This window comes from Oncorhynchus kisutch, linkage group LG15 (assembly GCF_002021735.2).
Source record: "Oncorhynchus kisutch isolate 150728-3 linkage group LG15, Okis_V2, whole genome shotgun sequence".
Classification (NCBI taxonomy): Eukaryota; Metazoa; Chordata; class Actinopteri; order Salmoniformes; family Salmonidae; genus Oncorhynchus; species Oncorhynchus kisutch.
In genome coordinates this window covers 43,917,688-43,941,197 of record NC_034188.2, presented here as the reverse complement: position 1 = coordinate 43,941,197, position 23,510 = coordinate 43,917,688, and the positions used below count along the sequence as shown (strand labels likewise).

The following is a 23,510-nucleotide window of genomic DNA, read 5'->3' as shown; positions in this document are numbered from 1 at the left end:
ATAGAATAAGTGGAATGTCCATCAGTTATCCACTCTCACCAGTCCAGTTTCTTCACATCAGTGCAGAGGACGGAAATGATAAAAATAGTGATGCCAGCCCCTAATGCCAGGGAGATGGCACAGTGCCTAACTGCACCTAATGAGTGATGTCAATACGCCTATTAGAATTGCCTGATCATTTGCAGAAAAAGAGGAAACTGTGTTTGTACAGGAGGCAATTATGTGCACCAAAAGAAAGATGCTCGGGGTCCCTGTTCATCTGCGTGAACATGCCTTAGGCATCCTGCAAGGAGGGATGAGGACCGCAGATGTGGCTAGAGCAATAAATTGCAATGTCCGTACTGTGAGACGCCTAAGACAGCGTTACAGGGAGACAGGACGGACAGCTGATCGTTCTCGCAGTGGCAGACCACGTGTAACAACACCTGCACAGGATTGGTACATCTGAACATCACACCTGTGGGACAGGTACAGAATGGCAACAACAACTGCCCGAGTTACACCAGGGACGCACAATCCCTCCATCCGTGCTTAGACTGTCCGCAATAGGCTGAGAGAGGCTGGACTGAGTGCTTGCAGGCCTGTTGTAAAGGCAGGTCCTCTCCAGACATCACCGGCAACAACGTTGCCGATGGGTACACAACCACCGTCGCTGGACCAGACAGGCCTGGCAAAAAGTGCTCTTCAATGACGAGTCGCGGTTTTGTCTCACCAGGGGTGATGGTCAGATTCGCGTTTATCGTCGAAGGAATGAGCGTTACACCGAGGCCTATACTCTGGAGCGGGAGCGGTTTGGAGGTGGGGGGTCCGTCATGGTCTGGGCCGGTATGTCACAGCATCATCGGACTGAGCTTGTTGTCATTGCAGGCAATCTCTACGCTGTGCCTTACAGGGAAGACATCCTCCTCCCTCATGTGGTACCCTTCCTGTAGGCTCATCCTGACATGACCCTCCATGGCATGACAATGCCACCAGCCATACTGCTCGTTCTGTGCATGATTTCCTGCAATACAGGAATGTCAGTGTTCTGCCATGGCCAGCGAAGAGCCCGGATCTCAATCCCATTGAGCACATCTGGGACTTGTTGGATCGGAGTGTGAGGGCCATTCCCTCCAGAAATGTCCGGAAACTTGCAGATGCCTTGGTGGAAGACTGGGGTAACATTTCACAGCAGGAATAGTCAAATCTGGTGCAGTTCATGAGGATGCACTGCAGTACTTAATGCAGCTGGTGGCCACACCAGATACTGACTGTTACTTTTGATTTTGACCCCCCTTTGTTCAGGGACACATTATTCCATTTCTGTTAGTCACATGTCTGTGGAACTTGTATAGTTTATGTCCCATTTGTTGAATCGTGTTATGTTCATACAAATATTTTAAAAGTATTTATGCTGCAGTAGTTTATGTGTCGGGGGGCTGGGGTCAGTTTGTTATATCTGGAGTACTTCTCCTGTCCTATTCGGTGTCCTGTGTGAATCTAAGTGTGCGTTCTCTAATTCTCTCCTTCTTTCTCTCTCTCGGAGGACCTGAGCCCTAGGACCATGCCCCAGGACTACCTGACATGATGACTCCTTGCTGTCCCCAGTCCACCTGGCCATGCTGCTGTTCCAGTTTCAACTGACCTGAGCCCTAGGACCATGCCCCAGGACTACCTGACATGATGACTCCTTGCTGTCCCCAGTCCACCTGGCCATGCTGCTGCTCCAGTTTCAACTTCCACCTGACTGTGCTGCTGCTCCAGTTTCAACTGTTCTGCCTTATTATTATTATTCGACCATGCTGGTCATTTATGAACATTTGAACATCTTGGCCATGTTCTGTTATAATCTCCACCCGGCACAGCCAGAAGAGGACTGGCCACCCCACATAGCCTGGTTCCTCTCTAGGTTTCTTCCTAGGTATTGGCCTTTCTAGGGAGTTTTTCCTAGCCATCGTGCTTCTACACCTGCATTGCTTGCTGTTTGGGGTTTTAGGCTGGGTTTCTGTACAGCACTTTGAGATATCAGCTGATGTACGAAGGGCTATATAAATAAATTTGATTTGATTTGAATTTGATTTGATTTACATATGTTAAGCTTGCTGAAAATAAACCCAGTTCACAGTGAGAGAAGGTTTCTTTTTTTGCTGAGTTTATATGGATTTTACATGACTGGGCAAGGGCGCAGCCATGGGTGGGCCAAGGGAGGAAATAGGCTCACCAAGATGGAAGCCAGGCCCACCCACTGGGGAACCAGGCCCAGCCAATCAGAATTGGTTTCAGCCAATCAGTCTTTAGACAGGGTTTCAGGCTTGTTTCTTGAAAAACAAACAAGTAGTTGTAGTTTAGCCAAGGTGTCCCTCATTAAAAAAGTAGTCTTGTTGCGGGTGTGAATGAGGTGCGAACTCTTCGTTATTTATCTTCCCTATTGAACATACTATTCTTCGTCTTAAATATGTTAATTTATTTAGATATTAGAGTACCTGAGGATTAATTAGAAACATCGTTTGAGTTGTTTGGACGAACTTTACCAGTAACCTTTTGGTTTGTATGCATGTTGAACGAGTGGATTAGTGAAATCAATGGCGCCAACTAAACTGACGTTTTTGGATGTAGGATGTAGAAGGACTTTATAGAACAAAACGCTGATTCATTGCGTAGCTGGGACCCTTGAGATTGCAAACAGAGGAAGATCTTCAAAGGTAAGTGATTTATTTTATCACTATTTGTGATTTTTGTGGTGCCTGTGCTGGTTTGAAAAAGTATTTTGATGTGGGGCGCTGTCCTCAGATAGTTGCTTGGTATGCTGTCGCGGTGAAGCCTTTTTGAAATCTGACATCGTGGTTGGAATAACAAGAAGTTACACTTTTAAATGATGGAAGAGACTTGTATGTTCATGAATGTTTAATATTACGATTTTGTCATTTGAATTTGGCACGCTCCAACAAACTATAACAAGTCGGTTAGGACATTTACTTTGTACATGACACAAGTAATTTTTCCAAAAACTGTTTCAAAACAGGTTATTTCACTTATAATTCACTATCACAATTCCAGTGGGTCAGAAGTTTGCATACACTACGTTGACGGTGCCTTTAAACAGCTTGGAACATTCCTGAAAATTATGTCATGGCTTTAGAAACTTCCGACAGGCTAATTGACATCATTTGAGTCAATTGGAGGTGTATCTGTGGATATATTTCAAGGCCTACCTTCAAACTCAGTGCCTCTTTGCTTGACATCATGGTAAAATCAAAAGAAATCAGCCAAGACCTCAGAAAAATAATTGTAGACCTCCAAGTCTGGTTCATCCTTGGGAGCAATTTCCAAACACCTGAAAGTACCACTTTCATCTGTATAAACAATAGTGCGCAAGTATAAACATCATGGGACCATGCAGTCGTCATACCACTCAGGAAGGAGACGCTTTCTGTCTCCTAGAGATGAATGTACTTTGGTGCGAAATGTGAAGATCAATCGCAGAGCAACAGCAAAGGACCTTGTTAAGAAATGGGTACAAATGCATCTATATCCACAGTAAAAATGTGTCCTATATCGACATAACCTGAAAGGCCGCTCAGCAAGGAAGAAGCCACTGCTCCATGACCGACATAGAAAATCCAGACTATGGTTTGCAACTGCACATGGGGACAAAGATCGTACTTTTTGGAGAAACGTTCTCTGGTTTGATAAAACAAAAATAGAACTGTTTGGCCAAAATGACCATCGTTATGTTTGGAGGAAAAGGGGGAGGCTTGCTAGTCGAAGAACACCATCCAAACAGTGAAGCACGGGGTGGCAGCATCATATTGTGGGGGTGCTTTGCTGCAGGAGGGACTGGTGCACTTAACAAAATTGATGGCATCATCCAAACTGTGAAGCACGGGGTGGCAGCATCATATTGTGGGGGTGCTTTGCTGCATATATTGAAGCAACATCTCAAGACATCCCGTCAGGAAGTTAAAGCTTGGTCGCAAATGCGTCTTCCAAATGGACAATGACCCCAAGCATACTTCCAAAGTTGTGGCAAAATACCTTAAGTACAACAAAGTCAAGGTATTGGAGTGGCCATCTCAAAGCCCTGACCTCAATCCTATAGAAAAGTTGTGGGCAGAACTAAATAAGCGTGTGCGAGCAAGGAGGCCTACAAACAAACCTGACTCTGTTACACCAGCTCTGTCAGGAGGAATGGACCAAAATTCACCCAACTTATTGTGGGACGCTTGTGGAAGGCTACCCGAAACATTAGACCCAAATTAAACAATTTAAAGGCAATGCTACCAAGTACTAATTGAGTGCATGTAAACTTCTGACCCACTGGGAATATGCTAAAATCAATAAAAGCTGAAATAAATCAATCTCTCTACTATTTATTCTGACATTTCACATTCTTAAAATAAAGTAGTGATCCTAACTGACCTAAGACAGGGAATTTTTACTTGGATAAAATGTCAGGATTTGTGAAACTGAGTTTAAATGTATTTGGCTAAGGTGTATGTAAACTTCCAAATTTAACTGTATATATTTACGCATAGATGTCTTTGTCTTCTCTCTGTTGAACTTGATGGTTCTATGGGAAGTGGAAGTCACAATGTCCACCAGAGGTCACAATGTCCTTCTTAGTTGTAGGCTTTTTTTTGTTTTGGAGTGTTCGTTTTATAGATGCTTCAGATGTACCACACGGTGTGCAGAGGGATCTGTTCTTGCTTGTTTAAATGTCCTATACTACTTTACATGCACAGCTGCAGACATGTTTTGGTCTGGTTTACAAAGTTTCTAACTATTTCAACTTGTGGACCACGGCCTCACGTTCATTGGTCTCAATGGTTGATTATTCAGGGTACAGCTAAGGACAACTTTACACGCTGGAAATAACCCGGCATGTTTTGATCTCATGTAAATTTTGTTAGCGAGTCAATTAAAGCATTCTGGTCAGAAAGGTGGTTCCATCATGTTGACAAGAACTCTGAGCTCACTTGAGTGGTGACAAGTTTGCATGAAACACAATTCTCATTTAGAAGGCTAAAATCAAATGTCTTTCTTTTCAAAAAATAGATTCATATTTAATCATATAATTTTTACAACATCTAGATGTAAATCTGATATATACAGTGTGAAAACTTTAAAAGTTACAAAGTTTCCGTTCTAACTTCTTTCTGGTAATTTTAATAACATCACAAAATATACATTAGTTTCCCATATTCCATCTCATCATTCCCAACATTCAGATGTTGAAATGTATTGTCCCAGTTTCTAATGTTTGATGAAGTTTTTGGCGGCAGGAGTCTCTCGGTAACAGGAATTTTTACCTTTGTTAAGTCATAAAACCGGCCCAACTCCCCAGAGGGGGGTCTGGCTGTCAGCCATGTGCCGAGCTGATCTGGCACCTTTGATCCTCACCAAGGAGAGAGAGTCATGACAAGGTGCACCTGTGTAATATTCGTGCTGTTTAATCAGCTTCTTGATATGCTATACTTGTCAGGTGGATGGATTATCTTGGCAAAGGAAAAATGCTCACCAACAGGGATGTAAAAAAAATTGTGGTGAACATTTTTGAGAGAAGCTTTTTGTACGTACGTATTAAACATTTCTGGGATATTTTATTTCAGCTCATGAAACATGGCACCAACACTTTACATGTTGCGTTTATAGTTTTTGTTCAGTATATAATATACAGTATATTACACAGGCTCCGACGCCAGCCGCATGTGGCAGGGGCTACAGTCCATTAAGGATTACAAAGGAAGACCCAGTTGTGATCTGCCTCGCTACCAGACAAACTCAATGCATTTTATCAATGCTTCGACAAAAAACACCGAGGGCCCCCGCCGACCCAGGGGATTGGGTGATCTCACTCTCCGAGGCCCATGTGAGTAAGTAAGTAAATCAGGTGTTCCAGGGCGAGTTCTCAAAGCATGAGCAAAACAGCTGACAGGCATATTTGCAGTTATTTTCAACTTCTCCTTGTGCCAGTATGTAATCCCCTCAAGCTGACCACCATCATTCCTGTTCCCAAGAACTCTAATGCTACCTGTCACATCTGTAATCATGAAATGTTACCCGGCAGTCCCAGAGAGCAAATGAAGAGCATTTATTGGCCTACCGCTGGCCAGATCACCGTTAGCTCAGATCACAGATCACCATGTCTGCAGAGTTTCCTCAAGCCATAGACTCTAAAAAGAAGCCTCGAACACACAGCAAAGTTGAAACTGTGAGATTTCAAAACTTTTAAAACCTTGACCAGAGACAGACTCAATGAATAAAGCAAAGAGTTCATGTTTAAGTTGTTATTCAGCACTGTTCAACACTTTATAAACCATGAAATGCGCTTTCTCCCTATTTCCACTCCATCTTCACCACTATAATAAGATATTATGTTACCTTCTAAAGGGATGGCAGCACACTCCCCGCCTGGTATAATGACATTTTGCCTCTATGAATTAAAACATGTTTGAAATAACAAATAATGCTCCTTTATATTTTTCTCTAGGTTGCTTCAGAAAGAAGAGCAACAAGCTATAAGTTTGGTCTCAGTAACACCTTAGCAGTCCCTTGCAATGTTTTGCTCTACTTTCCTGACCTTTTTGTCAGTACTGGGAAATGTTTTGACCACAAGCCCATCTGGCCAGTCATTTCATTGCACCTGACTGTCTTTCAATAAGACAACATCTCCCACTTTTACATTAGGCTTTTCTGCTGTCCATTGTCTGCATCTCTGGAGTGTTGTCAGGTACTCCTGTCTGCACCTTTTCCTTTTTGCGTCCACTGTTTTCCATTATGGTCATTCATGTGGAAGTATCCAGAAGGGGCTGAGGTACCTCTTGAGTGGAGCCCTTCTGAAACAGCATAGCATCTAGGATACATCTGGTTACCCCAATGAGTCTCTCCCAAGAACCACTCATATGAAATGAGTGTGGGGGATTAAAAATCCAAATACATCCCTTGTCTGAGAGGTGTTTAGTCAGTTCTGAGTAATTGTGTCGATTCCGAGTTCCCTGCTGGCACCTATAAAGTTTGTACCTTGATCAGAGCGTAGCACTTTTGCTGAACCACGGAAGGGTAAAAAAACGCCTCAGCATGTTGATGAAGCTGGATGTCGACATGGATTCGATGAGCTCAATATAGACTGCTCTAGTAGACATACATGTAAAGTGTACCGCCCAGTGCTTGGTGTCTGCACTACCTAACCTCTAGTGCAACAAATTATGACATTCCATGGTCCAAATGCATCAAGTCCAACGCTGGTGAATGGTGGCTCAGATGTGAATCTGTCGGCAGGCAAGTCAGCCATATTTTGGTCAACTAACCTCCCTCTAACCTTGCGGCAGGTGACACACTTGTACATGATACCAGAGACCAGACGTTTGCTCCCAATATTCCAGGTGCTCAAATAGCTCCATCTGAAAAATGACGACCCTGGTGAGCCACTTGCTCATGATAATGTCATTACCAGCAGAGTGCGGACATGGTGACAGGTCGGCAGAGGATAAGCGGCCTCCCACCCTCAGCAACCCATCCTCATCAATTACTGGGTTCAGCTTGAGTGTACTTTGTTTAGGGAACTCTTTTCCTTCTCAAGGCATTTTAATTCCTCTTTGAAGGCTTCATGTTGCACACGGTGAATGATTGTTGTTTTGGCTTGTGACAACTCACTTGTAATGCATTGGTTTATTACTGTGATGCCAGCCTCTGCAGTTGGCGTCGTCCGCACCTTCATGGAAGGATCTGGCAACATGAATGAGTCTCACTGTGCCTCGATTGAGAGCTTTCCAGCTTGAGAACCTCTCAAAGGGATGGGAGCCGAGTTGAGCTCCAAAAACCTTAGTGGAAAAGGCAGTGATGTCTGGTTAAAACTCTGCGTCTACGTCAGGCCCTACAAAGTCAAAATTGATGGTCTCAGGCTCACCTGAGTTTGCTTGGGCCAGGAAAGGTGGACCTGAGGTTTTACACATGGAGTAAAACAAACATACAGTCAATAATACAGTAGAAACAAGTCTGTATATGATGTGAGCAAATGAGGTAAGATAAGGGAGGTAAACTGGTGTGCTTTAAGAGTGCTTTTAGTATGGGCCTGGTTGCATGGTCTGCTGGATTGCTGGCAGTGTTTACATAACACCACTGGTCTGGATGGGTAGACTTCCTGATTTAAAAAAAAATGTTTCACCTTTATTTCACCAGGTAGGTGTCAGGGTTTTCTTCTGGTGAAAGAGAGGCGGACCAAAATGCAGCGTGGTGGTTATTCATGTTTTTAATAAAGAAGACTATACATGAACAGACTAAACAAGAAAAGTGAAAACCTAAAGAGTCATATCTGGTGCAAACACAGAGACAGGAACAATCACCCACAAAACCCAACCCAAAACAGGCTACCTAAATATGGTTCCCAATCAGAGACAATGACTAACACCTGCCTCTGAGAACCATATCAGGCCAAACATAGAAATAGACAAACCAGACACACAACATAGAATGCCCACCCAGCTCACGTCCTGACCAACACTAAAACAAGGAAAACACATACGAACGATGGTCAGAACGTGACAGTAGGTAAGTTGAGAACAAGTTCTCATTTACAATTGCGACCTGGCCAAGATAAAGCAAAGCAGTTCGACACATCCAACAACAGAGTTACACATGGAGTAAAACAAACATACAGTCAATAATACAGTAGAAACAAGTCTGTATACGATGTGAGCAAATGAGGTAAGATGAGGGAGGTAAAGGCAAAAAAAAGGCCATGGTGGCAAAGTAAATACAATATAGCAAGTAAAACATGGTAGAATGGTAGATTTGCAGTGGAAGAATGTGCAAAAATAAATGGGGTGCAAAGGAGAGAAATAAATACAATAGGGAAAGAGGTAGTAGTTTGGGCTAAATTATAGATGGGCTATGTACAGGTGCAGTAATATGTGAGCTGCTCTGACAGCTGTTGCTTAAAGCTATTGAGGGAGATAAGTGTTTCCAGTTTCAGAGATTTTTGTAGTTCGTTCCAGTCATTGGCAGCAGAGAACTGGAAGGAGAGGCGGCCAAAGAAAGAATTGGTTTTGGGGCTGACCAGAGAGATATACCTGCTGGAGCGCGTGCTACAGGTGGGTGATGCTATGGTGACCAGCGAGCTGAGATAAGGGGGGACTTTACCTAGCAGGGTCTTGTAGATGACATGCAGCCAGTGGGTTTGGCGACGAGTATGAAATGAGGGCCAGCCAACGAGAGCGTACAGGTCGCAATGGTGGGTAGTATATGGGGCTTTGGTGACAAAACGGATGGCACTGTGATAGACTGCATCCAATTTGTTGAGTAGGGTAATGGAGGCTATTTTGTAAATGTGTCTTATCGATGCCGGTTAAGATATCTTTTAGGACCTTAAGCGTGGCTGAGGTGCACCCATGACCAGCTCTGGATAGCAGAGAGGGTATGGTGAGATTCGAAATGGCCATTAATCTGTTTGTTGACCTGGCTTTCGAAGACCTTAGAAAGGCAGGGTAGGATAGATATAGGTCTGTAGCAGTTTGGGTCAAGAGTGTACTCCCCCCTTTGAAGAGGGGGATGACCACAGCTGCTTTCCAATCGTTGGGAATCTCAGACGACACAAAAGAGAGGTTGAACAGGCTAGTAGGGGTGGCAACAATTTCGGCAGATAATTTTAGAAAGAAAGGGATTATCTAGCCTGGCTGATTTGTAGGGGTCCAGATTTTGCAGCTCTTTCAGAACATCAACTGACTGAATTTGGGAGAAGGAGAAATGGGGAAGGCTTGGGCGAGTTGCTGTGGGGGGTGCAGTGCTGTTGAGTTGACCGGGGTAGGGGTAGCCAGGTGGAAATCATGGCCAGCTGTAGAAAAATGCTTATTGAAATTCTCAATTATACTGGATTTATCAGTGGTGACAGTTTCCTATCTTCAGTGCAGTGTGCAGCTGGGAGGAGGTGTTCTTATTCTCCATGGACTTTACAGTGTCCCAGAACTTTTTTGAGTTAGTGTTGCAGGAAGCAAATTTCTGCTTGAAAAAGCTAGCCATGGCTTTTCTAACTGCCGTGTATATTGGTTTCTAGCTTCCCTAAAAAGCTGCATATCACAGGGGCTGTTCGATGCTAATGCAGAACGCCATAGGATGTTTTTGTTGGTTAAAGGCAGTCAGGTCTGGGGTGAATCAAGGACTATATCTGTTCCTGGTTCTAAAGTTCTTGAATGGGGCATACTTATTTAAGATGGTTAGGAAGGCATTTAACAGGATGAGATCAATATCCTTCCAGGATAACCCGGCCAGGTTGATAAGAAAGGCCTGCTCGCTGAAGTGTTTCAGGGAGCGTTTGACAGTGATGAGTGGAGGTCGTTTGACCGCTTACCCATTACGGATGCAAGCAATGAGGCAGTGATGGCTGAGATCGTTGTTGAAGACAGCAGAGGTGTATTTAGAGGGCAAGTTGGTTAGGATGATATCTATGAGGGTGCCGTGTTTACGCCTTTGGGGAGGTACCTGGTAGGTTCATTGATAATTTGTGTGAGATTGAGGGCATCAAGCTTAGATTGTAGGATGGCTGGGGTGTTAAGCATGTTCCAGTTTAGGTCGCCTAGCAGCACGAGCTCTGAAGATAGATGGGGGGCAATCAGTTCACATATGGTGTCCAGAGCACAGCTGGGGGCAGAGGGTGGTCTATAGCAGGTGGCAACGGTGAGAGACTTGTTTTAGAGAGGTGGATTTTTAAAAGTAGAAGTTCAAATTGTTTGAGTACAGACCTGGATAGTAGGACAGAACTCTGCAGGCTATCATTGCAGTAGATTGCAACACCGCCCCCTTTGGCAGTTCTATCTTGTCTGAAAATGTTGTAGTTAGGGATGAAAATTTCAGATTTTTTGGTGGTCTTCCTAAGCCAGGATTCAGACACAGCTAGAACATCCGGGTTGGCAGAGTGTGCTAAAGCAGTGAATAAAACAAACTTAGGGAGAAGGCTTCTAACGTTAACATGCATGAAACCAAGGCCATTACGGTTACAGAAGTCATCAAAAGAGAGCGCCTGGGGAATAGGAGTGGAGCTAGGCACTGCAGGGCCTAGGTAAACCTAGGTATTGAGTGATGATGAGAGAGATATTGCCTCTAGAAACATCATTGAAACCAGGAGATGTCATCGCATGTGTGGGTGGTGGAACTAATAGGTTGGATAAGGTATAGTGAGTAGGACTAGAGGCTCTACAGTGAAATAAGCCAATAAACACTAACCAGAACAGCAATGGACAAGGCATATTAACAATTAAGGAGAGGCATGCTTAGTCGAGTGATCAAAAGGGTCAGTGAGTAGTTAGGTTGGTTGAGGTCAAGGCGATTTCAGACAGCTAGCCGGGCCATCGGTAGCAAGCTAGCATAGGATGGAGGTCTGTTTTTAGCCACCTCGTGCATTTTCGTCGGTAGGATTAGTGGGGTTCCATGTGGTAAAGGGGATCAATCCAATTAACAAAAAAAAATAGATATAGTTATAGAGGCCCAAGAAAAATTGTCAGAATGCGAGTTACCCTATTGGCAACATACACATAGAATCTTTCGGTGACATTGTGTAAGAGAACTATCTTACTGTCTGTGTAGAACTCTGCAGCATTTACATCAAGGTCCTTTTCGTCTCCGATCAGTTCATACATCTCAACATCTAGCACAGCCGCACACAGTACTAGGAGTGGGATAGTGTGGGACGGTCGAGGAGCCAATTTAGATTTCTCCATGACAAATCCAACATGGCATTGCCCTTCCAAGTCAATAACTCTCAGGTAGGCTACCGCTCCTATGGCTACTGTAGAGGAATACGAGAAGATGTCTACCACTCAAATAAGAGCGCTGCACAAAGCGACTGGGATGTCGGTCAGCTGAATATACAGATGTTCCAACTCCTTCATAGATTCCTTCCACATTTTCCATTCCTCTTGTTTTTCTGTGGGAAGGGGGGCATCCCGCTCACTCTGATCAGAAGAGAGTTCTCTGATTAAGGCTTTACCTTGCATTGTTATTGGAGCCACGAACCCAAGGGGGTCATAAAGACTTTGCACTGTAGACAGGATGCCTCTCCGCGTAAAAGGCTTCTCATTGTGGGACACCTGGAATGTGAAGCTGTCTGTTTCCAGGTTCCAAGAAAGTCCCAGGCTCCATTGAAAAGGGGAGAGGTTCCATTCCGAGGTCCAGGTCTTTTAAATCTAAGTGCACTGTAGAGAAAGGGATGTGTTGCTGAGCTATGCTGCTGTAGTTCCCTTTCACCTGGATGATGTCGGGGCAAGGGCTCAGATAGGATGTGCGACCATTGTGAAGTATGTTTGTCCTGAACACGGTAACACTGGCTGGTAGGTGAGCCATTCCCAGACAGACCTCATCCACAATGACCCACCCAAGGTCGAGTCGCTGTGCATAAGGAGTGTCGTGGGGCGCATTGATTCGCTCTCGTACCTTGTGTACCCTTAAGATGTCTTGTCCTAAAAGCAGGAGGATGGGAGACTCTGGGTCCACAGCTGGAATTTTGTCTGCCACTGGTTGCAGATGGGGATGATGTTGCGCAATGAAGGGGGAGGGAATTGTCCACCCTACTGTCTGGCATAATGTCACACTCTATCAAAGTAGGGAGAGTGAGCTGCATGTGTCCGTCTATAGACTGACACCTTACAGTCTTTAGCTCTGTGCTGAGTTGACCCACCACATCGGAAACAAATTACATTCTCTTTGAGATATTATTTGCGCTCATAGAGTTAAAAAAAATCTAAACCCACAACACATTTTAAGAGGATGAGGCTTGTTATGTATTGGGCAGTGATGGTCAGAGCTTTCAACCTTTGTCTTACTGGGTTTGGTTTGGTGGTCTGAGGGCTCAGATGACACGTCTGTTTTGTGTACAGTCACAGGTGTCTTGCTGCTGTACCTGACAGGTTTCTCACTTTTCATAGACACCTGGGTAGTCATTGCAGATAAGAATTTGTTCTTAACTGACTTGCATAGTTAAATAAATCAAAAAACAGATCGAAACACGATGCAATCTCAATTGCATTCCACACTAAATAAGAGGAATATCTTCAACACCATAGACCCCTCCAAGCTCGTCACAAAGCTCGTCACCAAGCTTTGGACCCTGGGACTGAACATATCCCTCTGCAACTGGATCCTGGACTTAATGACGGGCCGACCCAAGGTCGTGGACAACAGGAAAGGGGGGGGGGGGCATATCCACATCGACGGGGCTGCAGTGGAGCGGGTCAAGAGTTCCTCTGTGTCCAAATCACTAAGGACTTAGTGACACAGCTGTATCACTAAGGACTTAGTGACACAGCTGTGACACAGCTGTGAAGAAGGCACACCATTGAGAGCATCTTCACTGGCTGCATCACTGCTCGATATGGCAACTGCCCTGCCCTCAATCGCATTGCGCTACAGAGGGTGGTGCAGACTGCCCAGTAGATCACTGGGGCCAAACGCCCTGCCGTCCAGGACCTCTATATCAGGCGGTGTGAAAGGACAGCCTGGAAAATGTATAAAGATTTCAGCCACCTAGCCATAGACTGTTATCTTTGTTTCACCATGGCAAGTGGTACCGGAGCAACAAGACTGACACCAACAGGGTCCTGAACAGCTTCTATCCCGAAACCATAAGACTGCTAAATGGCTAACAAAATGGCTACACAGACTATTTACCATTCTATTTTATAAAGAACATTGCACTGACTCTAGGCACACACACTCACTCTATGCACCCTCTATACTCGCACACAATCACACTTCATTTGCTCACACACACATAACAAACGCACACATTCATACTGACTCTACACACACTCACACGTAATAATCATATATGCTGCTGCTACTCTAGTTATCATATATCCTGATGCCTAGTCAACTTACCCCTATACATATCTACCCTTACCACTCCAGTATCCCTGCACATTGTAAATATGGTATTGGCACTGACCCTGGAACTGACCCAGTATTTAGCTTACTTATTTCTTGTGTTCTTATTTCTATTTCTAGTGTGTTTTTGTTCTACTTTACTTTTTTTTAATAGTACTACTGATATTGATTAATACATTGTTGGGAAAGAGCAAGCAAGAAAGACATTTGTACTTGTGCACGTGACAATAAAACTTGCAAATCTCTTGAAATTATTGGGGAGAAAATGTATTGTTGGTATTTTAGATATTTGTTTTATTATTCAAATGTATCAGGGGGAGCACCCGTACTTCCCTCGGCTATGTCTATGCTTATCTCACTAAGATTCTGGGCCCTATTCTAAATACTTTACAATGCATCCTTCCTTTCTTCCTCCCTTCCTCACTTCTTTAAATAGTACCTATCCAATGTTATGTCATGACTGGATTAGCCTACGCAGTGAACCCTTGATTTTCACCTATCCAACAGTGGTTGCACTGCATGGGCTGGATAGGACAAAGAAACACCTGTGCTGCCTCACAAAATCCATATAGGTAATTGTAAAGCTGTTATGGTTTCTTAACATTGTTCATACTGTAACAATGTGTATCTTGTCCTAAAGACGCTTATATAACTTCTTAGGGCTGCAATCCCGTTAATGGGATGATTTGACAACAGCCAGTGAGAGTGCAGAGCGCCAAATTCAAAACAACAGAAATCTCATAATTAACATTCCTCAAACATACATGTATTTTATACCGTTTTAAAGGTAATCTTGTTGTTAATCCCACCACAGTGTCCAATTTCAAATGGGCTTTACAGCGAAAGCACCACAAATGATTATGTTAGGTGACCACCAACTCACAGAAAAACCCATCTGTTTTTCCAGCCAAAGAGAGGAGTCACAAAAAGCACAAATAGAGATCAAATTAATCACTTACCTTTGATCTTCATCAGATGACACTCATAGGACTTTGTTACACAATACATGTATGTTTTTTTGATAAAGTTCATATTTATATAAAAAATCTGAGTTTACATTGGCGCGTTACGTTCACTAGTTCCAAAAACATCCTGTGATATTGCAGAGAGCCACATCATTTTACAGAAATACTCATCATAAATGTAGATGAAAATACAAGTTATACACATGGAATTATAGATATAACTCTCCTTAATGCAACCGCTGTGTCAGATTTCAAAAACACCTTACAGAAAAAAACAAACCATGCAATAATCTGAGACGGCGCTCAGAAAATAAATACAATTATTCTCCATGCTGGAGTCAACAGAAATCAGAAATCACATTATAAATATTCCTTTTCCTTTGATGAGCTTCATCAGAATGCACTCCCAGGAATCATAGTTCCACAAAAAAGTATTGATTTGTTCGATAATGTCCATTATTTATGTCCAAGTAGCTACTTTTGTTAGGGCGTTAGGTACACAAATCCAAACGCTCGTGCAGGTCCATCCGAATGTCGGAACAAAACTTCAAAAAGTTATATTACAGGTCGAAGAAACATCATTCAAACAGTTTTAGAAACTTCAGTGTTTTCTATCCAATACTAGTAATAATATGCATATATTAGCAACTGGGACTGAGGAGCAGGCCGTTTACTCTGGGCACCTTTCATCCAAGCTACTCAATACTGCCCCTGCAGCCATAAGAAGATTTATACAGTCTTGTTAGTACTGGGTAGATCACATCACTGACCAAGGTTAAGAAGTTAAGCACTTGCTATGCAGAAGAGTTTGACGTGCCAACAGGTGTCACTGTAGACTAATTCAGAGGTGAGACGATGGAGTCCATTGGCCACCCTGTGGATCTCCAAGAAGCAGCCGTGTCATCAAGTACTTCTCTATTAGATAACAGTGGATTCTGAATTGAAAAGGATATTGGCCAGAATGACTTGATTATGACCAAACCTTTATAGCTGAGGTGTTAGTATACCTAATAAATTAGTGTAGCCTACCAAGGCCAAAATTGCAGTAAGCCCTATGGGTATTTAAACTTTCTCAAGCCCACAAGGTGAGTCTTAAAAGTTGTATTATTTATTGTTATTCATACATCTACCTGAAACATGAGCTTTTTAAGATTCAAATCATCCATTCGTGCCACGGGCTGACTGACTACTGATTTGCAAAGTATTGCTTTGTCTCCCCCACCCACTCCCCTGCCAGCTGGGTATAACAAAGCCTGTTCCAACATACTGTAGACATCCTTACTACCGTCTATTGCCTGGTCATTAGCACTAACTGCAACAATGCTAATGAACACCCTGGGCACCCGTTTACTTACATACACAAATGCATATATACACACACACACAGCCTTGCTCATGCCCTTGAGCAAGGCAATTAACCCTAATTGCTCCAGGGCCACTTTTTATTAATGGAAGACCCTGGCTGTGGCCACACTCTGACTGTCTCAGAGAGTTGGGATTTGCAAAAAAAACACATTTCCAAATCACACATGCGTATAAATACACAGTTATACATGTGTAAAATAGGACAAATATAAGCACCCACCAAATTATGACACAATAGTTTATTGAAATAAATGGTGCAAAAGAGATGGATTGTTTAAACCTACAGTATTGCATAAGGAATTACTTTTCATAAGGAATCCAAGTGCCTCTAATCAACAGAGCTTTTTGCACAATATACCTTTATTATTTACAACGCTTTGGCAATACTTGCATGATTACAATGCAGGCATGCTTGAAGCCACCATGTTACATTAGATTCTTATTATGTCACTGTCCTTCCATGCAAATCACATGCTATCTGTCAAAAATAGCTTTTGTATTGTAATACCTGCCATTTATTTGGACATGACACTATCAGCACACAGATGTCAGAATGTAGGGTAAACAAACATTTGTCTGCTTATTCTCAGGTCACCCTCTTAACCTCCTTTGGACAATTGTACGCAATCTTAAATGAATATGAACCAGTTTTGGCTTAGTTCCATACTATTTTGTTGCCCTTTTTGTCTTTTGTTGAGTTCATACATTTACCCATCCCACATTTAGCCCTGCAGCAGAAAGTCAGGACTGACCAACCTGGTCTCAGAGCATTTTGTATTATTCTGTGTGTAAATCCGAGACACCGTTTAGTATGATATGTTACGTTTCGTATGGCTTGTATTAATTTCTGGATGTCTATCGCCCATATGCGTATGATGTTACAAATTATATTTGTATTATATGTTACAAATTTCCTAAATTTATGATATGTTATGATTTTAGCTTAGCTAGCTGGCTAACATTAGCTAGGCTAGAGGTTAGGGTTAAGTTTAAGATTTAGGTTAAGGTTAGGTTAGGGGAAGGGTTAGCAAACATGCAAAGTAGTTAAAAAGTAGTACAGTTGAAGTTGACATACACCTTATCCAAATATATTTAAACTCAGTTTTTCACAATTCCTGACATTTAATCCTAGTAAAAATTGCCACTTCATTTTAAGAATGATTTATTTCAGCTTTTATTTCTTTCTATACATTCCCAGTGGGTCAGAAGTTTACACACACTCAATTAGTATATGGTAGCATTGCCTTATAAATTGTTTAACTTGGGTCAAATATTTCAGGTAGCCTTCCACAAGCTTCCCACAATAAATTGGGTTCATTTTAGCCAATTTCTCCTGACAGAGCTGGTGTAATTGAGTGAGGATTGTAGGCCTCCTTGCTCGCACACGCTTTTTCAGTTCTTCCCACAAATTTTCTATAGGATTGAGGTCAGGGCTTTGTGATGGCCACTCCAATACCTTGACTTTGTTGTCCTTAAGCTATTTTGCCACAACTTTGGAAGTATGTTTGGGCTGATTGTCCATTTGGAAGGCCCATTTGCAACCAAGCTTTAAATTCCTGAATGAAGTCTTGAGATGTTGCTTCAATATATCCATATAATGTTCCTACCTCATGATGCCATCTATTTTGTGAAGTGCACCAGTCCCTCCTGCAGCAAAGCACACCTACAACATGATGCTGCCACCCCCGTGCTTCACGGTTTGGATGGTGTTCTTAGGCTTGCAAGCCTCCCCATTTTCCCTCCAAACATAACAATGGTCATTATGGTCAAACAGTTCTATTTTTGTTTCATCAGACCAGAGGACATTTCTCCAAAAAGTACGATCTTTGTCCCCATGTGCAGTTGCAAACCGTAGTCTGGCTTTTCTATGGCGGTTTTGGAGCAGTGGTTTCTTCCTTGCTGAGCGGCCTTTCAGGTTATGTCGATATAGGACTCGTTTTAATGTGGATTTAGATTATTTTGTACCTGTTTCCTCCAGCATCTTCACCATGTTGTTCTGGGATTGATTTGCACTTTTCGCATCGAAGTATGTTCATCTCTACGAGACAGAATGCGTCTCCTTCCTGAACGGTATGACGGCTGCATGGTCCCATGGTGTTTATACTTGCATACTATTGTTTGTACAGATGAACGTGGTACCTTCAGGCATTTGGAAATTGCTCCCAAGGATGAACCAGACTGGTGGAAGTCTTGGCGGATTTCTTTTGAGTTTAACATATCAAGCAAAGAGGCACTGAGTTTGAAGGTAGGCCTTGAAATGCATCCGCAGGTACACCTCCAATTGACTCAAATGATGTCAATTGGCCTATCAGAAGCTTCAAAAGCCATGACATAATTTTCTGGAATTTTCCAAGCTGTTTAAAGGCACAGTCAACTTAGTGTATGTAAACTTCTGACCCATTGGAATTGTGATACCGTGAATTTTTTTGGGGAAAAATGACTTGTCATGCACAAAGTAGATGTCCTAACCAACTTGTCAAAACTACAGTTTGTTAACAAGAAATGTGGGGAGTGGTTGAAAAACGAGTTTTAATGACTCCAACCTAAGTGTATGTAAACTTCCGACTTCAACTGTAAGTAGTTGAAAAGTTGCTAAAGTTGTCCATGATGAGATTCAAACTCGCAACCTTTAGATTGCTAAAGGTTGGCGTTATACGACCCCCATCCACCCCAACCAAATATGTAACCATGTGTGACCCAATTCAGGAAACTAGGCGTATGTCGCAAGTCATGGCTTCACAGGCGAGCCATTTACCTAGCTAGCTATATGTCTTAAGCTAAAGTGTACTGTTAACTAGCTAGCTAACATTAGCTGGCTGGCTCCCTAGCTGACGTTATTATCCGTATTCCAGAGACGTTTGCTTTTCTAGTTAGAGCCTAATGTTAGATAACATTGAACCAGGTTGGTTAGCTCCCAGCAAGTTGATCAACTTTAAAAGCAGGATTTACTTTCCCATTGTTCCTCAAATGCAGTGTGTGATATACCATTTTGTAGCTCTGAGTCTCTACTTTTGTCCAATGTAAAAAAAACACAATTTCAAATTTTGCTACATAATACCAAATCCAGGTGGTCTCAAATATCATACTAATACATATACAATGTTACGTCTAGTGTATGAGACCAGTCTGAATTAATATACTGTAAGGAAATCATTGATTTCAACAAGTTTGGGCAGTGTAGTCCAGGGGATGTTTCCTTGACAGGGCCTCTATTTTGGAATTGCTTAGGCTTGGTCTCTGCTATAGCACGGGGTTCTATAAAGTTATCAGCCTGGTGGCCTGGTGACAAACTTCACATGATAAAGGTGGAAGTGGATCTTTCTTGTGTATGTGAAGTGAAACGTCTCACTTCACTGCAGTTCTCACAGTACTGACACTTGAACAGTGCTTTCAGCACATGTATGGTTATCTTTCTGATTTACATGTCAAGCTTAACTTTACCTTGGCTCCCATATCACTGTAACTGACTCTTGGTGTGTGTGTGTGTACCGGTGAGTCAGCAAAACAAAGAGGCTCCTCTAATGGGGCTCAGAGGGTGGTGGTAAGGCAATTGAATGACAGACATACAGTTAAATTTAGAGAAATTCATGAATTGCTTGAAACCACTGCACTCAAACTTGTTGTTAGGCCATCAAGTGTCTCTGAACATATAAAAAAGTCTGATGCAGAGAAGCTAGTCCATGCCTTTATCTCCTCAAGGCTGGAATACTGCAATGCACTCTTCATCGGGATCCCTGGCAGGAGTCTCCAGAAGCTCGAATACATCCTGAACAGCGCTGCCAGGATCCTGGATGCGAGTGAGGAAACACCATCATATCACCCCCATCCTTGCATCTCTGCTCTGGCTCGCCCTCTCATTCTGGTTTGAATTCAAAACCCTCCTGCTGACTTTCCAGTGTATTCATGACAATGCCCTTCCTTATCTCAAAACTGCTCTCCCTCCATAACCCCACCCTCAGGTCAAGCGACAGCCTGCTCCCCCAAGCCCCCAGGACCAACCTCCGCTCCTTCCAGCTCGACCTCCCCCATCCTCTGGAATGCCCTCCCGGACAACCTGAAAGAAGCACAGACTATGGGCTCCTTTAAAATGGGCCTAATGACCTTTCTCTTTAGGAAGGCTTTTCCCTTGTAGTGTCAGCTGTGTTCTTTGTGTCAGTTGCCCTGTCTACGTGTCAATTCTAAATTTAAAAAAATATGTTTTATGAGATTATTCTGTAAAATGAAAAGCACTTTACAACTGTAATAAATTATTATTATTACCATAATTCAACACTTTTCCATGTCAACTAACCTTTGTGTTTGCCTTTCCCCTCTACAGAAGGGCAGCCATGTTCCCTGATGCCATAGAAGCAGCTGGCCAGGTGGAAGGCTTGCCCCTGACCTCCCCCGCAACCCCAACATTACCTAACCCTGATGAAGAGAAAGGTCAGAGGCAGGTGGTGGCGAGGACCAGTCCCAGGCGGAGATCTGGCCGCTACAGTCACAGCCTGCAGATAATGAATCCCTTCAGGATAACACACAAGTAAGCATCCTCCTTTTTAGGGCCTTTACTCAGCTCCTAATCTGCAATACTGCAATGTTGAGACTAAAGAGACAGTGTGCCCTGCTGAGTTGTGTGTAATGGCACCTCATTCCCTTCATAGTACGCTACTTTTGACCAGAGTCCTATTAGTCCTGGTCAACATTAGTGCACTGTGAAGGGAAAAGGGTGCCATTTAAGAGAATCTCGAACAGAGGGCTCTGCATTTGAATGCAACTTTTTTTCCACTGCTTCCCAAGAATTCTATGAAGTGTCTGCAAACGGCTGTTCATGATTAATTTTTCCACTTTGCCGAGTCAGTGAAGGTTTAGGGCCTCTTTCTTATTTTCTTGCTGTTGCTCTTTATTGCACTCTCTGTCTCTAACACCATGCCTCGATTTTTTTACTGTCTTTCTCACAGGCACCAGCACCCAGTCGACAATTCTGGCCTCTTCTCCTTCATGATTCTGCACTGGCTCACCCCACTCGCTCTAAGGGCCCACAAGACATCCAGCCTCTCCATAGACAATGTATGGGGCCTATCCTGCCACAAGAGCTCTGAATACAACTGCCACAGGTGAGACTATTGTCAAACATCAATCCCTAAGCACCCACTGTCCAGGTTCAACAGGGTTATTGTTTTCCTCTTCAACATTCATTCAATGAATCACATTTCCTGTCCCTTTGCAAGTTAAACCAACCAATGTTCAAATAACATTGGACAAACACAGACGGTAGGCCTAGAAAACAGAAGTGCGGCCGAGGTTTAACAGCCAGGTGCATTGTGGGTCATTGCTGAGTGGACCTTTGCAGTTGCCTAATGTGGTATTCCCTTGATTTCCAAGAGTCACCCTCCACAGGGGTTGATTGACTGAATGATGAACATCCTGTCTCCATAGAGATCTGGCGGTAGGGAAGATTGTATTAATAGCCTGGGATTAGGGTGTTTTTAGAGTTAGCAGGGACTAGCTCTGCTCAGTCCTGCCTACAGAGAGAGCGGTTATGTCATTAACCCTCATCCTCGCCTCGGGACAGCCTGTCTCTCCATGTCTCGCTTTGACTGGAGACACCTCTTATTTGTTAGCTGCCAAAATCACCTCAAGCAATCCTTCCTGCTCATGGCTTGTGTCTTCACCCTTATGGAGGTGAATCTGTTATTATTCATGAGTAGATTGATGGAATGAATTAACAAAAGATGGACATATTAACTGGTGGAGCATTTGTGGCTCATTTTCGACATGACTTCCACATCTTGATCAAAAGCAGAAATTCCTGTTAGCTAGGCGTATAACATGCTATAGGGGAGGGACGCATAAGAAGTGTGTACCTAGCCTGGGGCCAAACGTGGCCCTGAAAACTGCCACATGCATTGTATGTGTGTGCTGCGTCTGAAAAGAAGAGGTAGAGTGGAGGAGGGTTTAACTTTGTGTTTAAATAGCTAGAACACTTATGCAACACAACTCCCACAGATAGGGGGACCGGAGAGAAGCCAGAGAGCCCCTTGGGAGAGTTGACAGGTGCTATCAATGAAACCCCAGCAGGCTATCCACTAGCTGCATTCAGTCACCACATTTGTTTTCTTAGGCACGTTTTTTGTTAGGCTTGCCGGTATAAAATGTGGCAATTAGGCCTACGTTAACATTTAACACTACGTTAACATTTTTGGGGGGTATTGTTAAAGTTAGCGTTTTTTTGTAGTTGCTTTATGTGCAATTACACTCCATAGTGCGATCCTACTAGACGACTCTTTTCAAAATTACAGACAGTGAACTGGATTAAATTTGCTTGTAGAATCACTATCTTTTGGGGCCTTTTACAGGATTGAAAACTCCAAAAGGCTTCTCTCGAAATTAAACTGCTTGGTGTATAGACCATAGATATCAGTTCAAACCAAAAACTCCAAAAGGAGATATATTATTTATACTAAACTTTGAATGTTTCATTTCCTGCAAAACTCGCTCTGCAGAGACTGCTTAATTGTGTTAATTGTAAAATCTCACTCAGGTTGCAGGTAATGTGAATTAAAGTAGTAATTATCAGCCTGCGGGAGCACGTGCTCGGGTTAATGCACTTTATATCTCTGATGCGTTTTTAATAAACCCATTAAGACATAAATTAGATGTGGCAGCTGCTCCTTCTCTCTCTTTTCAAGCCATTAGGAGTGATCCATTTAGTCATTAAGACCTTTTTCTTCTTCATGGGGATTTACATGGTGGTAAAAAAAAGTGCATTAGCACATATTTAGCATGTTGGCGTGTATTGCTCACACTGCGATTATCCTACGTGCCATCCATTCTCACCTCCCATTGGGCTCGTTGCCTGTTACTGTAATTAAGCTGAACCACAACGTTTAATAATAATGGATTTATTTTATGTAGTGATTTTCATTAGAAGTCAAATCTTGAAGTCGCTTTGAATTACAAAAAAACAAATTAAGTGATCTACAGTTCTTTGGCAATGGTTTTCCACATAATGAGTCTAATTTAGTGTAAAATACTGGTATGAAATGTGCGTTTGTGTAAAGATTATAATTTGTACTCCAAAAATGCAAATTTCAATCACCAACATAATTATCACCTCACCTACTGTATGTCTGCGTAGTGCATATTAATTTGGAAATATATACTGTAGGTCTACCATTGACTTTCTTCATCATGCCTATCTTGGTTTACAATACGCTTACATGGATTGTTTTAAGAAGCTAATGTAAATGATTATGCAGAGTAGGCGTAAGTTTTCCGTAACCATTGATACAGGGTTGGGTGTTTTTGTCATCCCTCGAATAGGAAAAGGCTAGGACTGGGTGAAGGCTA

The 23,510-nt window shown here is 42.8% G+C and overlaps 1 pseudogene; it reads left to right on the top strand.

Moving 5' to 3' along the window:
• The first annotated feature begins 2,366 nt into the window (after positions 1-2,366).
• The window catches only part of LOC109904742 (multidrug resistance-associated protein 5-like), a 58,625-nt pseudogene continuing 37,481 nt past the window's right edge, over positions 2,367-23,510 (top strand).